At 47.5% G+C, this 17412-nt stretch overlaps 2 protein-coding genes across 6 annotated transcripts in view; one reads left to right on the forward strand and one right to left on the reverse strand.

The window, feature by feature from the left end:
• The window catches only part of LOC141104723 (potassium voltage-gated channel subfamily V member 2-like), a 117446-nt gene extending 108441 nt beyond the window's left edge, over positions 1-9005 (reverse strand). Inside the window, exons 1-2 of one of the 3 annotated variants that reach the window (XR_012235504.1) lie at positions 8877-9005; positions 6251-6459 (exon numbers count right to left, since the gene is read on the reverse strand). The gene's annotated coding sequence lies outside the window, so the exon portion shown is untranslated. Of the gene's footprint in view, positions 1-6250; positions 6460-7671; positions 7851-8876 lie in introns of those variants that run through there. The other 2 variants (XR_012235502.1, XR_012235503.1) reach the window with 2 other exon arrangements.
• The window catches only part of LOC141104737 (uncharacterized), a 34001-nt gene continuing 24851 nt past the window's right edge, over positions 8263-17412 (forward strand). For 2 of the 3 annotated variants that reach the window (XM_073594455.1, XM_073594441.1), the window contains exon 1: positions 8263-8575. The gene's annotated coding sequence lies outside the window, so the exon portion shown is untranslated. Of the gene's footprint in view, positions 8581-17412 lie in introns of all 3 variants that reach the window. The other variant, XM_073594447.1, reaches the window with a different exon arrangement.

The raw sequence follows: 17412 nt of genomic DNA on the forward strand, positions 1-17412 counted from the left end.
TATTTAGTCTAGTTGCAAGTATCTTCACAAGAATTTTAACGTCTGTAGATAATAGAGAAATTGGTCTATAAGATTCAGGGTGTAGCAAATTTTTATCCTTTTTTGGTATGACTACTATTACGGATTGTCCCATAGAATCTGGGAGCTGGCCCGTATAAAAAGCCTCAATTAGTGTGCTAAGAAGAGCGGGAAGCAATTCTTTATTATATTTTTTATAGGTTACAATAGGGAGGCCATCGGTCCCTGGGGCCTTGGCATTGGGAAAACTAGCCACTGCATTTTCTGCTTCCATTAAAGTAAGTGGAGCATTGAGAATTTCTCTCTCTTCTATTGAAATAGCCGGGAGATCAATACTGGCCATGTAACTAGATAGCTCTGCAAGGGTTAAATCTGCCCTGGAAGTATATAAATAGATATAATTGAACTAGTCTGGTTACAAACCTCCCCCTCTACATTCATTAAAGCTGAAACATGTGTAGGGTTAAATTGGGACCTTACTATCTGAGCCAATAATCTACCATTTGCTTCCCCCTCAGCCCAAGTCTCTTCTGAAAAAAGAGTTTATTCCTGGCCCTAGATTTCAATAGTTCATTCAGCCTATTTTGAGATGAAAGCCATTTCTGTTATCCGGATATCTGGAGAAGGATTTTGAATATATATGGCTTCCGCCGCGGAGGTGTCAGCCTTCGCCAGCTTGAGCGCTCTATGGGAAGCACTTTTGATAATGCTTATATTCTGGATTAACAATCCCCGAAGATAGGCCTTTAGAGCATCCCATACAACTTGAATGGAAGTGGAGCCTAAGTTGAGGGACCAAAAATCCAGGATACGATTAGGAATGGCGTCCTCCTTAGGAAATAATTCCAACCAAAAGGGATTCAGCCGCCAAGACATATTTGACGCCTGACGCCCTGATGTTAAAGTAACTAACAGAGGAGAATGGTCTGAGATACCTCGAGGTTCGATATTCACATCCAACACATATGGTATAAAATCAGCCGAGCACAGAGCCGAATCTATTCTTGATAGTGTGTTATGTGTTTTAGAATAGCATGTATAGGCATTTTCTTCAGGGTGTAGCTTCCTCCACATATCATACAGTCCTACCTCCTGACATAGTCGTCCAAAGGGGGAGAGGCGCCCATTGGTCATGGACCTTGGAGCTGGGCATCTGTTCCACCTCATATCGACAACACTATTGAAATCCCAAGTACCAATAATGGTATCTGAGAAGAGACCCCTGCAAAGGAAATAAGCTGACAAATTATTTTTGAATTATATGGGGGAGGTATATATAAAGCGGCAAGAATCAACTCAAGATCATCTAGCTTGCATTGTAAAAAAATATATTTGCCATTATCATCTACCATAGTCCTACTGCAGGAGAATACCACACCAGCATAGACCAGGATTGTAACCCCCCCTTGAGTCAGAGGTATATAACGAGTGATAAGCCTCTCGACGCTTCCGAAACCTGGTCGTGTTGGATGTGGCATGTGTCTCCTGCAGACAGATGAGGGCAGGGCGAAAAGAAGCAATATAGTCAAATATAGATTGTCTTTTTAAAGCATTGTTCATTGAACATCACTAGTCAACCAACCTGTACTATACACAAAAATATGATATATAAATGCAAAACATGAAAATACTCCAAGATGAACCCCCAAAAAAAAAAAAAAAAAAAAATTGATTGAGATATATATATATAATGCTCCGTCTTTTTATACTGTATACATATATAAATTTACTAGAGGTGTGAACCTATCACCCCAAAGTCTGAGTTTTAAACTGACCATCAAGCCAGTCCTGTGCATCCTATGGTGTTCGGAATATTTGTACATTGCCTTCATAGTTCACTCGCAGACGGGCAGGGTATAGCATTGAATATTTAAGCCCTTGGAGTAACAAACGTTTCTTCACCTCTTGAAAATTTGCCCTCCGTTTCTGAACCTCTGGTGAAAAGTTAGGAAAAAACATAATTTTGGCTGCCGCAGAATATTTTCTTTGTCTCTATAATTTAGAAGACGTATTAAAAAAGGTCAAGGTGTTTTTCCCATTTTCTGAAACCGGGTAGGGACCCGGTAGGCACGCTCTATTACAAGTAATGGAGAAAAATGTTCCTTGCCGAAGATTTCAATAAGCCATTGTTCAGCAAAGCTAACTGGGTCATTACCCTCTGCATTATCTGGTATGCCCAACACTCGGACATTATTAGAGCGTAAACAATTCTCAATGTCTTCAATTTTAGAGATAGTAGTATTTAACTTGCGGTTAGCTGCCTTCATCTCTGTTACCATGGGAGGAAAAGTATCCTCTATGCCACTCACTCTGTTTTCTAAGATCTTAGTGTGTTCATGTACTTTTTGGAGGTCCCCACGTATAAAGACAACTTCTTCCCATATGGCCAGAACCTGGCCTGTGAGCACAGAGAGGGAGGAAGAGCAATGTTGTATCAAAAAATAAACATCCCTTAATGTGGGTTCAAAAGCCTTTCCGACTGTACTCTCCCCTTCAGTTGATTTCTGACTAGGATCTGTTTGAACAGTTAAACAGTTAGTGTTCATAGTCACATTGAGCATAGAAGAGGATGAACTCATAGGGGGCTTTCATTGTCGCCACAGGGATACGGCGAAGGCTGGGGATCCATCTTGGTGGCTTGTGAGGAGGGCGCTTCTATGCGAGTGACCAACCTGCAGTCCTCCAGTTGTCCATGGTGGTCTGGCATTAAGTTAGTGTCATCCTGGCGAGCAGCAATTCCTTTTGCAGTTTCTGCTCTTGTAGTCACTCTTTCTCCTGTTTCTCCCATCAGTCCAGTCAGTGCAGTAGTCAAAGCAGCAAAAGAAGCGACTCAAACAGCAGCTCGGTAAGCCTTTCGGTTTCTTTCTTCAATATGGTTCAGACAGCATGCAGCACTCGATATGTTCGTTTTATGAAGGTATCACAGAGATATAGCACGGCATGAGACATGAAGATGGAGCATCAACAATGATCAGTCAGCCAGGCATCGGAGCTCAATCATCTTTGAGTGCTCACAGCTGCTCACATCCTACTCCTCCTGGTTTCCTTCAATATTTTTTACTTTTTGTTATTATAAATATCCCCCAAAAATATATAAAAAAACTTTTTTCCCCTCAGTTTAGGCCGATATGTATTCTTCTACAAAAATGCAATAAGCGTATATTGATTGGTTTGCACAAAAGTTATAGCGTCTACAAAATAGGGGATAGTTTTATGGTATTTTTATTGTTATTTTTTTTTACTAGTAATGGCGGCGATCTGCGATTTGTATCGGGACTGCGACATTATGGCGAACACGTCGGACAATTTTGACACATTTTTGGCACCATTGGCATTTATACAGCGATCAGTACTATGAAAATGCATTGATTACTGTAAAAATGTCACTGGCTGGGAAGGGGTTAACACTAGGGGGCGATCAAGGGGTTAATTGTGTTCCCTAGTGTGTGTTCTAACTGAAGGGGGGAGGGGACTGTGTAGGGGAGATGACAGATCGCTGTTCATACTCTGTATGAACAGATAATCTGTCTGTTCTCCCCTTAGAGAACCAGAAACTGTGTGTTTACACACATAGATCCCAGTTCTTGGTGTGCCCCGATCGATCGCGGGAGCCCGGTGGTGATCGCGACCGCCGGACACTCGCACCGGCTTTGTGGGCGAGCAGGTGGCGTGCCCCTAGTGGCCAAATCTGGAAGCGACGTAACATGACGGCGATTTGCGCAGCTGAGCCATGTTGCTGCAGTATAACTGCGGCGGCTGGTTGGCAAGCGGTTAAAGTATGAATAACAGCACAGTGCTTGTGTTGTGTCATTTGGCCCCCTGTATAACCTAAAAAACCTGGCTGATCCTGCCCTCCCTCCTATAAACTGACCAAGTTTATAATGGCTGCTGAGCCCTGACACCGTGGTCAGTTTACGGGCCTCTGTCATCCGCAGCTCTGCTCTCCCCATCCTCTCCCCCCACCCCTCCCTGCCTGTCAGCTCAAAACACTGCCTGCCCCTCCGCTCCTGCTGCTATAAAAAAAAAACGATATTGTATTTGTACCATCCCATCTGTTATATAACTACTCGTCTTCTCGACCCCTCCCGCTATACGTAGCTCAGCCAGGGAGGGGAGAAAGCACCGGGAAGCACAGGGGATAGAGTCACGTGAGCACCGGGAGATGCTCTGGCATAAGGTAGAAATCGACATCGTTTTTATACAGCACAAGCACTGGGACACATATCGTTTTATAACAGATGGGATGGTATAAATATAATATAGTGGCTTAACAACCATTTTAACCTGGACATCAGCTTTTGGCCACAGGCAAGGAGTCTTGAAAAACAGCAGGATGGTATCACTTGTGTCAGTGAGGCAGAGTGGAGTGGTTCACAAGCTGTGAGCAGGTGTGAACTCTGTGGAAACTGAGACGCCTGTTGCTGAACCCCTGCGGCCTGTCTGGCACCCTAGAACAAGCAGGAACTCTAACCCCAGTGGTGAGCCTATTGTGTGGTTCTTTTGTACCAAAACTATGTACTGTTAGCTTTACTTTTGCTAAAGAAAGCTTTTTGTGTTTACCTGTTTTGAAGAAACCAATAAAGACTGTTTGTTTTTACAAGTGGCTGCTGGTGATCTCGGGCCCCCATGTGACAGTGACCTACTGAGGAAGTCCCAATTGGTTGGAGGTAATGCATATAGGGGGTGGATCTGTACACTAAGGACATCATCATGCTTTCAGTGCCGGAGCCAATTTTCAGAGTGGTGAGCAATCTATCTAAGCGAGCTGAGTGTTATCAGTGCAATATGGCTTATTATAAGTGAGATTTATTTATTTGCGAATACTGTATCTTTACTCCTATATTTATTTTAAATAAACCATCAGTCTGCACTATCAGTTCCCTTCCTTTTTTATATATGTCTAACCTGCTGACATGAGTTGGAGAGCTGTATAGATGGCGTGAGAGTGACCAGTTTACCATCAGCGACATCCCTGTTGGAGAACTCACTATTTTTACCTCCTGTAATATTGAGGTTAGAATCTGGAGGTGAGCAGATTAATTTGTCATCTAGTGGAATGTATTACCGGTAATTATTGCAAAGTGGGACTCGAGGAAAAAAGATTTTGGATCATTTACTTTGTTTGGGATTTGTACACTGTGGATTTTGATAGTGTCTCTTTACTGGACTTTTTAAAGTTTTGTCTTCCTAAAGAAAAATATCCCACTCACACTACAGCTGATCACCCAGCTCCCTCAGGCAGCAGGGCCGGAACAAGGGGATGTGAAGCCCTGGACGCAACAATTTACTGGAGGGGGGGGGGGGCACAGCAGGGCACACACGTCCGTGGCTGAGCAAAGACAGAGGCCCTGGTGAGCCACAGACAAATGGAGCTGAGTGTACTGGGGGGGGGGGGGGACAAGGGGGCGCTTTGTCCTGGGTGGGGGGGGCGGAGCAAGCTTACACTCTTGTATTATTTTCCTGTACCTGTACACTGTAATTCTTACACTCTTGTATTCTCTCCCTGTACACTGTAATTCTTACTCTTTTGTAGTCTTTCCCTGTACACTGTAATTCTTACATTCCTGTATTCTCCCCCTGTACACTGTATTTTACGTTCCTGTATTCTCTCCCTGTACACTGTATTTCTTACGTTCCTGTATTCTCTCCCTGTACACTGTATTTCTTACGTTCCTGTATTCTTTTTCTGTACCTGTACATTGTATTTCGTACACTGTTGTATTCTCTCCCTGTTCCTGTGCAATGTATTGCTTATACTTCTGTATTCTTTTGTCTGTGCCTGTACATTCCTATATTTTCTCCCTGTACCCGTATACTGTATTTCTTACACTAGAGCAGCGGTCCCCAATCTTTTTAGCACCAGGGACCGGCTGCGAGGAAGAAAATTGAGCCAAACTATCTTTCATGGGCAATGGCTGGTGTTAGCGCTTCCATCATCACTGCACCATGCTTGATATGGTGTCAGGGTGATTGAAGCGCATTATTTCTATTATTACATTGTAGTAATAAATGAAATAGTTCAACTCACCAAGAGGGCTTGGAGCAAGAGGGAGATCTATTTACCAGGGGGGGGGGGGGGAAATGGGGGTTAGGCTTGTAGCAAGGAAAGGGCTGAAACTGTAAGGCCTATATTAAAGTGGAACTTTAGTCCTGAGTTTTAAACTGGGTGGACAGGCAGGAATGTTAATACAGAATAGACATGCTTTGACTCTTATGCATTAAAATTACTTACCTGCCTGTCCGCCGCTGTATATTGAACCACACACGCCCTCCACAGAACCCACTCTATGGGCGTGCAGGTGTGAACGGACTCTACTACACCCGACTGCAATCTGATCCGATCCGCCCAGACGGAGGGGAACAGATCTCCTTCCGTTCGTTTTTAACGGATTGGATTGGAGATTACACCCGCTGCTCCATAGAGGAGAATGGAGGGTCCACCTGAAAAAAAGACAAGCGGATCTATTTGGACTGCTCGTGTGAAAGGAAGGGGTGGCGCCTGATTTTGGTGTTGCCTAGGGCAGCACAAAACCAAAATACACCACTGCCCCTCAGCTGTATTATCCTACATGTATTGTCACCTTGTAATCTATATACACGGCACACTCTGTCACCCCAGTTCCCACACTCCCATATAATCCTTACACTGCATCCTGGCACCCGGGTCCTGTAAACCAATGTCATTGTTTAACCCTTACACCATAGCTCCCAACTGTCCCTGATTTGGAGCAATGTCCCTCATTTGGGTCTGATCTATATAGTTGTATATAAAATGCACTTTTTATCTTTCAAAAAGTGTTTCCCAGCGTTAAACCTTTCATCCAATTTCTAAATTGCTGCATTTGTCCATTTTAAAAGCCAATGTAAAGGAATAGTAGTGGTAAAAAAAGTCCTTGTGGATTAACTTTCTTTTGGTTAATGCTCCTTTAAAATGGTTGTATAGTGTTTTTTGTAACTTTTACCTACAGGTAAGCCTATAATAAGGCTTACCTGTAGGTAAAAGAAATATCTCCTAAACCTGTACGGTTTAGGAGATATTCCCCTTGCTATGAGCCGCTGACTGCAGCGGCGCATGCGCACAGGGGATTCTCGGCTGAAGGCCCGGCAACTGCCGGACCTTGCCAGGTAAGAAATCTCCCGCGCGCATGGGCGGGAGTGATGACATCGCGGCTCCAGCCACTCACAGCGCTGGAACTGCGATACCCGGAAGACACGCCGAGGCAACATGACAGCTCCCTCGGCGTGGACCAGGTAAGATACCGACGCCTCGTTCTAAGGTAAGTATTTCATAATAAGCTAGTATGCGGTGCATACTAGCTCATTATGCCTTTTGCTTTACAGGGGTAAAAAAAAAATAATAATTTTTGTGGGTATACAACCGCTTTAAGGGGGTGTGGCAGGGGTGTGTCCTATGCCTACATACATTTGTTAGTAGGTGTCCCTCATTCCCATCTCAAAATGTTGGGAGGTATGCTTACACTGTAACCCCAGTTACCCTTACATTGCACTCCCTCACCCTCCATGTCACACCTACACTACAATCCTCGCCACCCCATAACTCCATGCCACCCTGCAAACCTGACACTGCACCACCATGTCACACTGTAACCTCAAACCTACTTCCCCATGTCAAACATCTCCCTTATGCTGCACCTCTATGTCTCCACACACTGTGAAACCTGCTTACTCCCGCCCACTTCATCTTCCTGTGTAACATGACTTCTGGGTCCCTTTAGCAGATGGAATAGCCGGTTTTTTGTCAGATTCGGCGACCCGTCAGATTGTGTAACAGAAGTGACGTTCCGTCGCCGCCATCTTGCTACACCCCGAACTCCTCCACAGCAAGGATACGGAAAGAAGGGGAAAGCGGACATCTTTTTACACCCACCGGAGTTTTGCATTTTACACTTATTTTTAACAGTAAAGTGAGTCTATATAGTGAATACAGTACTTAGAATCCCGTCTGACTGATTAGATGTTGAATTTTAAAAGCAGCAGCAAGTCTGCTCATCTCATAGGTTTGCCTATCTGACAGAAGTTCGCTGCTTTTAAAATTCAACATCTAACCAATCAGATGGAGTTCTAAGTGCTGTGTTTCACTATATAAACTCACTTTACTGTTAAAAATAAGTGTAAAATGCAAAATTCCGGTGGGTGTAACAAGAGGTCCGCTTTCCCCTTCTCGGTGTATCCTTACTATTGAGTGCAGGGTGTAGCAAGATGGCGGCGAAGAAACGTCACTTCCGTTACACATTCTAACGGGTCGCTTAATCTGACGAAACACCGAAGTTTCGTTTCTGAAATCCTGAAGTGATAAGGTTGTCACAAAATGTACTTATCGCCGAAAATAGAACGTTCGCCTATGGCTATTTATTAATGGGCTATAAAGGTTTAGCCACATCGAGCTAAAACAGGACGTATAGAGGGCGTTCAGTGTGTTTTGAAGTTCTACTTCCTGGTGTCGCTTCTTCAGACCGAGGATTCCACCGTCTTGTATGCTGAAAGCAATATTAGGAGCTATTAGAAAAGCGGACATTCACCAGAGCTGGCCACACTGGTAAGGTTCGTCTAATAGCTGTCTGATATATATATGTGCAGGGGGACCAGCAATAGGAACACAGTTCCCAGTAGCTGCTGACACAGCCCAGATAACACTCAGACAGGAAGGAGAACGTACACAATCATTGGAGATTTCTGTCACTGAGGACAGTGTATGGGCTTTGGCCTTTCCACCTTTCATTCTTGTTACCCCGCCCCACCCCCCATTGCCCTGCTGGAAGAATAGTATGATGTCCAGTGATGGGAAATGAAAGCTCAGGTAGAATTTAAAATTTTTTCGCAAGTGTCTTATGACTTACCCAGTACCTGCCAGGGAGTCTGCAATGTCGGCACCCCAGCCGATCTTCGGAATAACTCCTGGGTGCTGCCATTCCTGCTAAGGGAACCTGGCAGGTAAGCCTTTCAGTTTTATAGCTGTTTCCTACTGCACATGCCCGAAGCGCGCTCCGCTTTCTAATTGGCCCGGGCAGGGGAAGAAGGCGGGGGCTGAACTTCTGGGAGATCGGGCCCCGTCTCCGGAAGTGGGGAAGGGGGACCTGTCAAAAATGTGGCACCGGAGGGGGGGGGAGGAATCGTATAAGTGGAAGTTCCACTTCTGGGTGGAACGCTGCTCTAAGTTGGGGAGGACAGGGCCACAAGGAAATTGGGAGGGATGGGATTTGTGTTGAAGGGGGGAGGCAGGGGGTATGTATTTGTGGGGGGGGTGCTAGGGGTGGTGATTTAACCACTTCCCATCCCAGCCATAGTCATATAACGTCCGCAGGAGGGATCTCCCATCCTGGGCGGGCGTCATATGAGGTCCTGGGCTTCCTGGCCGTCTGGGGGGTGTGCGCGTACTGCCTGTGGGGCTGCGATGTCCGCCGGGCACCCGCAATTGCCTGTTTACAGAGCAGGACCATGGATCTGTGTGTGTAAACACCAATCGGTCTCCTCCCCTTGTAAGTCCCCTCCCCCTACAGTTAGAATCACTCCCTAGGTAACACAATTAACCCTTTGATCTCCCCCTAGTGTTAACCCCTTCCCTGCCAGTGACATTTATACAGTAATCAATGCATTTGTATAGCACTGATCGCTGTATAAATGTGAATGGTCCCAAAATAGTGTCAAAAGTGTCCGATATGTCCACCGCAATGTCGCAGTCACAATAAAAATCGCAGATCGCCGCCGTTACTAGTAAAAAAAAAAAAAATAATAAAAATGCCATAAAACTATCCTCTATTTTGTAGACGCAATAACTTTTGCGCAAATCAATATACGCTTATTGCGATATTATTATTTATTTATTTTTTTTACCAAAAATATGTAGAAGGATACATATCGGCCTAAACTGAGGATAAAAAAAAATGGGATGTTTATTATAGAAAAAAAGTTAAAAATATTGTTTTTTTCAAACTTGAGCTCTTCTTTTGTTAATGGCGCAAAAAAATAAAAACTGCAGAGGTGATCAAATACAACCAAAAGAAAGCTCTATTTGTGGCGAAAAAAATGATAAAAATAATTTGGGTACAGTGTTGCATGACCGCGCAATTGTCATTCAAATTGCGACAACGCTGAAAACTGAAAATTGGCTTGGGCAGGAAGGGGTTGAAAATGCCCTGTATTGAAGTGGTTAAGGGGATTTGGTGTGGGTGGGGGGGGGAAGATGTGGAAATTTTAGGAATAAAGGATTTGTGCTAGGAGGGTTGATTTTTTTTTTTTTGGGGGGGGGGGGGGGGGGGGCGCGTGGAGCAATTTTTCTGAGGAATTTTGGGGAAAGATTTGTGCTGGGAGGAGGGGGAATTTATGCTTAGGGGGTAAGCTTGCAGATTAGTGCTTAGTTTGTTTGTGGGGAGGATTTTTACTGACACATAATGCATGAGCATCTTTCGGAGGGGGGGGGGAAGCGCAGTTTGGCATGTTCACCCTGGGCTCTAGATGATCTTGTCCTGGCACTACCAGTACCTTTCCCCCCGCTGCATACTATCTGGGAATTTGGGTCTCATAGGCCTCATGCAAACTGAGCTCTTCTGAACACCTTTCTTCTGACAGAAGAAAAGCAGTATTAAAAAGCACCTAAAGCTGCGCAAATACTGTGTGAGATAAAAAGTTGCAATGACCACCATTGTATTCTCTAGGGTCTCTGCTAAAAAAAAAACATATATATAATGTTTGGGGGTTCTATTTAATTTTCTAGGAAAAAAATGATGATTTTTACATGTAGGAGAGAAATGTCAGAATTGGCCTGGTAGGCAAGTGGTTAATACAGTTAATAAGGAATAAGAGGAACAACTAAGCAAGTTACAGTTCCTTAGAGGGAATGTGCTTAACCACTTTAATACCAGGCACTTTCACCCCTTTCAGATTTCACTGCTGTCGCACTTTAAATGACAATTGCGTTTTCATGCAACACTGTACCAATATGTCATTTTTTTCACAAAAATAGAGCTTTCTTTTGGTGGTATTTAATAGGGGTGCACCGAATGGGTTTTATGGTGCCAAATCGATACCGAAAATGAAAAATACACTAGGCTGAAAACTGATACCGAAAATGACCGATATCGAAAATGACTGTTTTTAAAAAATATTTTTATACAGGAGATGGTCAGAGACTGGGGACATGGTACAGGAGATGGTCAGAGACTGGGGACATGATACAGGAGATGGTCAGAGACTGCAGACATGGTACAGGAGATGGTCAGAGACTGCAGACATGGTACAGGAGATGGTCAGAGACTGCAGACATGGTACAGGAGATGGTCAGAGACTGCAGACATGGTACAGGAGATGGTCAGAGACTGGGGACATGATACAGGAGATGGTCAGAGACTGCAGACATGGTACAGGAGATGGTCAGAGACTGCAGACATGGTACAGGAGATGGTCAGAGACTGCAGACGTGGTACAGGAGATCAATGCAGCCTCACCAGGTTCCTTTAAATGCAGCCTGTCAGTGCCCAGCAGCCTACCAGTGCCCATCATGCAGCCTGCCTTTGTATGTCAAACAGTATTTGATCTCCTGCAGATTTTGTAAGTTTGCCCACTTACAAATAAATGTAAGGGTCTATAGATGTTATCATAGGTATATTTTAAGGCTGGGTTCACACCTATGCGAATTTAACCACATCCAATTTGCATGACAGGAGATTGTGACTGGCTCTCTATGGAGCAGGTTCACATATCTCCGTTGCGGCTGCGGACCGGCTTGCACAGGAACGCTGTGCGAGAACAGGGACGCACCGGACCCCTGCTGCGAGCCGCATCTGTCGGATGTGTGAACCCAACCTAAGTGATGAAGACAGAATATCAATCAAAAATCCAGAAAAAAACACAAGATACAAATGTTATAAATTGAGTTGCAGTTCAATTAGTAAAATAAGTATTTGATCCCCAAGCAAAACATGATTTTTGTTGGCAAGCACAGCGGTAAGACTTTTTTTTTTTTTCATCACATAGGGGAAAAAAAGTCCCCTATGTGATGATTTTTAGAAGACATGTTCTCTTTAATGACACATGCAGGGTCTAAAACAGGGGTAGTCAACCTTTTGACACAGTGTGCAAAAACATTTTTTCAAAGAAATTGAGAGTGCCAATTTTATAACACAAAAATGTCAACTCCACACCCACAATCACGAAAAGGATTTTTTATAAAGTAAATGCTGTAAACTAGTAGTGAGAAATTTACATCCTGCACTCTCACGCCTCAGATCAGCCACAATTCTTGCAACTCCACACCTCAGATCATTGTCCCCTTTGCAAATCTGTTTCACCACTGTACCCCCCTGCTCATCTGCCCCACCACTATAACACCCTGCTCATCTGCCCCACTATACTATCCTGCTCATCTGCCCCACTATACTATCCTGCTCATCTGCCCCACCACTGTAACCCCCCTGCTCATTTGCCCCACCACTGTAACCCGCCTGCTCATTTGCCCCACCACTGTAACCCGCCTGCTCATCTGCCCCACCACTGTAACCCCCCCTGCTCATTTGCCCCACCTCTGTAACCCCTCCTGCTCATCTGCCCCACCTCTGTAACCCCCCCGCTCATCTGCCCCACCTCTGTAACCCCCCCTGCTCATCTGCCCCACCTTTGTAACCCCCCGCTCATCTTCCCCACCTCTGTAACCCCCCCTGCTCATCTGCCCCATCTCCCCACAGCTGTACCTCCCTGCACATCTGCTCCACCGCCATACCCCCATGCTCTTCTGTCTTACCGCTGAACCATCTTCTCATCTGTCATAACACTAAACTTATCTGCTCATCTGTCCCACTACTGTACCTCCTGCACATCAGTCCCACCACTGTACCCCCTGCTCGTGTTTCACCAATGTACCTCCTTTCTCCTCTGCACCCTTCTGCACATCTGCCCCACCTCTGTACTCCCCTGCTCATCTGTCCCACCAATGTACCCCCTTTCTCCTCTGCCCTAACACTGAACCCCCTGCTCATCTACCCCATCACTGTACCCCCCCTGCTTTTTTGTCCCACCGCTGAACCCCCTTCTTATCCCTCCCACCACTGTACCTCCTGCACATGTGCCACACTACTGTAGCCCCTTGCTCTTCTGTCCCACCACTGTAACCCTCCTGCTCATCTGCCCCATCAATGTACCCCCCCTGCTTTTTCTGTCCCACCGCTGGACCCCCTTCTCATCCCTCCCTGCACATCTGCTTCAACACCGTATCCCCATGCACCTTCTCATCTGTCCTAACACTGAACCCATCTGCCCCACCACTATAACCTGCTTTCTCATCTGCCCCACCAATGTACCTCCTGCACATCTGTCTCACCTCTGTACCCCCCCGCTCTTCTGCCTCACCTCTGTTCCCCCTGCTCTCCTGCTGCACCACTGTAACCCCCTGCTCATCTGTCCCACCAATATACCTTTCACATCTGCCCCACTGCTCCCCCCCGCTCATCTGGCCCAACGCTGAACCCCCCTTGCTCATCTGGCCCAACGCTGAACCCCCCTTGCTCATCTGGCCCAACGCTGAACCCCCCTTGCTCATCTGGCCCAACGCTGAACCCCCCTTGCTCATCTGGCCCAACGCTGAACCCCCCTTGCTCATCTGGCCCAACGCTGAACCCCCCTTGCTCATCTGGCCCAACGCTGAACCCCCCTTGCTCATCTGGCCCAACGCTGAACCCCCCCTTGCTCATCTGGCCCAACGCTGAACCCCCCTTGCTCATCTGGCCCAGCGCTGAACCCCCCTTGCTCATCTGGCCCAGCGCTGAACCCCCCTTGCTCATCTGGCCCAACGCTGAACCCTCCTTGCCCAACGCTGAGCCCCCCTTGCTCATCTGGCCCAACGCTGAGCCCCCCTTGCTCATCTGGCCCAACGCTGAGCCCCCCTTGCTCATCTGGCCCAACGCTGAGCCCCCCTTGCTCATCTGGCCCAACGCTGAGCCCCCCTTGCTCATCTGGCCCAACGCTGAGCCCCCCTTGCTCATCTGGCCCAACGCTGAGCCCCCCTTGCTCATCTGGCCCAACGCTGAACCCCCTTGCTCATCTTGCCCCCCCCTGCTCATCTGGCCCAACGCTGAACCCCCTTGCTCATCTTGCCCCCCCTGCTCATCTGGCCCAACGCTGAGCCCCCCCTTGCTCATCTGGCCCAACGCTGAGCCCCCCCTTGCTCATCTGGCCCAACGCTGAGCCCCCCCTTGCTCATCTGGCCCAACGCTGAGCCCCCCCTTGCTCATCTGGCCCAACGCTGAGCCCCCCCTTGCTCATCTGGCCCAACGCTGAGCCCCCCCTTGCTCATCTGGCCCAACGCTGAGCCCCCCCTTGCTCATCTGGCCCAACGCTGAGCCCCCCCTTGCTCATCTGGCCCAACGCTGAGCCCCCCCTTGCTCATCTGGCCCAACGCTGAGCCCCCCTTGCTCATCTGGCCCAACGCTACCCCCCCGCTCATCTCTTCCACCGCCGAACCCCCCCGCTCATCTCTTCCACCGCCGAACCCCCCCACTCACCTCTTCCACCGCTGTGCCCTTTTCTCATCTATGATATGCGTGATATGCTAAGTGGTGAAAGGAAGCAGAGAAAAGAAGCATCTACCTGTCATGGTACACTCATCCTGCTGATCCAACTCTCGCAATCCAGCCCACATGCTTATATGTGATGTATGTGATATCTCATACAAGCATCTGGAATGGATGCGCAATGATTGGGTGTGATTTTCATTGCGCTGAATACTGGCTGTGGCTTAAAGGGACACAGAGTGCAGGGGTTCAGTAGTAAGTGACGCAAAGGTTCAGGAATAATTTGAACAAAGTTCCCAGAAGCTCAACAGTAATTCCACAAACTGTCACCTGATTGTGTTTTTTTCAGTCACAGTGAAATCCCTTCTTTCTGTAGTGGCAACCAAGCGAGTCATCTTCCTCCAGATGGTGGGTGGGGATAGCAGGACTGTGATTGGCTTTAGCAGCTGCCAATGACAGTCCTCCTCCTGGAAACAGGGACCGCCCCACCCCCTAGCAGAACTGCATCTAATCTCTTCCCCATCACAAAAGCTGATGATCGCAGCTACAGGAAAGTTACAGAACCAAACAATGTTTCCCATCTTTTACAATGTGTGGGGGCACAGTGCCTGCTCAGTGCAGGTGCAGTGTGGGGAACTTTGAAATTGGAATGCACTGGTGTCTGACACTTCCCTGGGCTGCTCTGCTGATGGGGAGGGAGTCGAGTGCCGGCAAAAGAGGCTTCATGTGTCGGGGGTTAACCTACCCCTGGTTTTACAATTCAGATCACATTGCAGAACATTATTTCCCTGTTAACCAGTTGCCGACCGCCGCACGACGATGTACGTCGGAAGAATGGCACGGGCAGGCATAAGGACTTACCTGTACGTCGATTGGATTGGACCCCCCCCCCCCCCGGTGCCTGCGGCGGTCAGATTCTCGTCAGAAGCGATGAGAGGTGAGGGGGAGGCTACTCATTCGTGGCTCCCCCCTCGCGATCGCTCCTGGCGAATGAAATGCTTCCTCTGCTTCTGTATAGTAAACAGAAGCAGAGGAAGTGATGTCATCTCTCCTCGGCTCGGTATTTTCCGTTCCGGCGCCGAGGAGAGAAGACATCGATGTGAGTGCACAAACACTACACACACAGTAGAACACACCAAGCATACATTACACCCCTGATCACCCCCCAATCACCCCCCCCCCTCCCCCGTCATACTGACACCAAGCAGTTTTTTTTTTTTCTTTTTCTGATTACTGCATTGGTGTCAGTTTGTGACAGTTAGTGTGGTAGGGCAGTTAGGGTTAGCCCCCTTTAGGTCACCCACCCGTCGCCAGTGTCACTAAGCGATCGTTTTTCTGATCGCTGTATTAGTGTCACTGGTGACGCTAGTTAGGGAGGTAAATTATATAGGTTCGCCGTCAGCATTTTATAGCGTCAGGGACCCCCATATACTACCTAATAAAGGTTTTAACCCCTTGATTGCCCCCTAGTTAACCCTTTCACCAGTGATCACCGTATAACTGTTACGGGTGACGCTGGTTAGTTTATTTTTTATAGTGTCAGGGCACCCGCCGTTTATTACCGAATAAAGGTTTAGCCCCCTGATCGCACGGCGGTGATATAAGTTAGGTTTTAGGGTCAGATAGGGTCTGCGTCGCCCCCAGGCAGCGTCAGGTTAGTGGCAGTACCGCTAACACCCACGCACGCAGCATACACCTCCCTTAGTGGTATAGTATCTGAACGGATCAATATCTGATCCGATCAGAGCTATACCAGCGTCCCCAGCAGTTTAGGATTCCCAAAAACGCAGTGTTAGTGGGATCAGTCCAGATACCTGCTAGCACCTGCGTTTTGCCCCTCTGCCCGGCCCGGCCCAGCCCACCCAAGTGCAGTATCGATCCATCACTGTCACTTACAAAACACTAAACGCATAACTGCAGCGTTCGCAGAGTCAGGCGTGATCCCTGCGATCGCTAACAGTTTTTTTGGTAGCGTTTTGGTAAACTGGCAAGCACCAGCCCCAGGCAGCGTCAGGTTAGTGCCAGTAGCGCTAACACCCACGCACACACCATACACCTCCCTTAGTGGTATAGTATCTGAACGGATCAATATCTGATCCGATCAGATCTATACTAGCGTCCCCAGCAGTTTAGGGTTCCCAAAAACGCAGTGTTAGCGGGATCAGCCCAGATACCTGCTAACACCTGCGTTTTGCCCCTCCGCCCAGCCTACCCAAGTGCAGTATCGATCGATCACTTACAAAACACTAAACGCATAACTGCAGCGTTCGCAGAGTCAGGCCTGATCCCTGCGATCACTAACAGTTTTTTTGGTAGCGTTTTGGTGAACTGGCAAGCACCAGCGGCCTAGTACACCCCGGTCGTAGTCAAACCAGCACTGCAGTAACACTTGGTGACGTGGCGAGTCCCATAAGTGCAGTTCAAGCTGGTGAGGTGGCAAGCACAAGTAGTGTCCCGCTGCCACCAAGAAGAAGACAAACACGGGCCCGTCGTGCCCATTAGTGCCCTTCCTGCTGCATTCGCCAATCCTAATTGGGAACCCACCACTTCTGCAGCACCCGTACTTCCCCCATTCACATCCCCAACCAAATGCAGTCGGCTGCATGAGAGGCATTTTCTTTATGTCCTCCGAGTACCCCTACCCAACGAACCCCCCCAAAAAAGATGTGTCTGCAGCAAGCGCGGATATAGGCGTGACACCCGCTATTATTGTCCCTCCTGTCCTGACAATCCTGGTCTTTGCATTGGTGAATGTTTTGAACGCTATCATACACTAGTTGAGTATTAGCATACAGCATTGCACAGACTAGGCACACTAACACAGGGTCTCCCAAGATGCCATCGCGTTTTGAGAGACCCGAACCTGGAACCGGTT

The sequence above is a fragment of the Aquarana catesbeiana genome, linkage group LG01 (assembly GCF_042186555.1).
Source record: "Aquarana catesbeiana isolate 2022-GZ linkage group LG01, ASM4218655v1, whole genome shotgun sequence".
NCBI classification, from domain to species: Eukaryota; Metazoa; Chordata; class Amphibia; order Anura; family Ranidae; genus Aquarana; species Aquarana catesbeiana.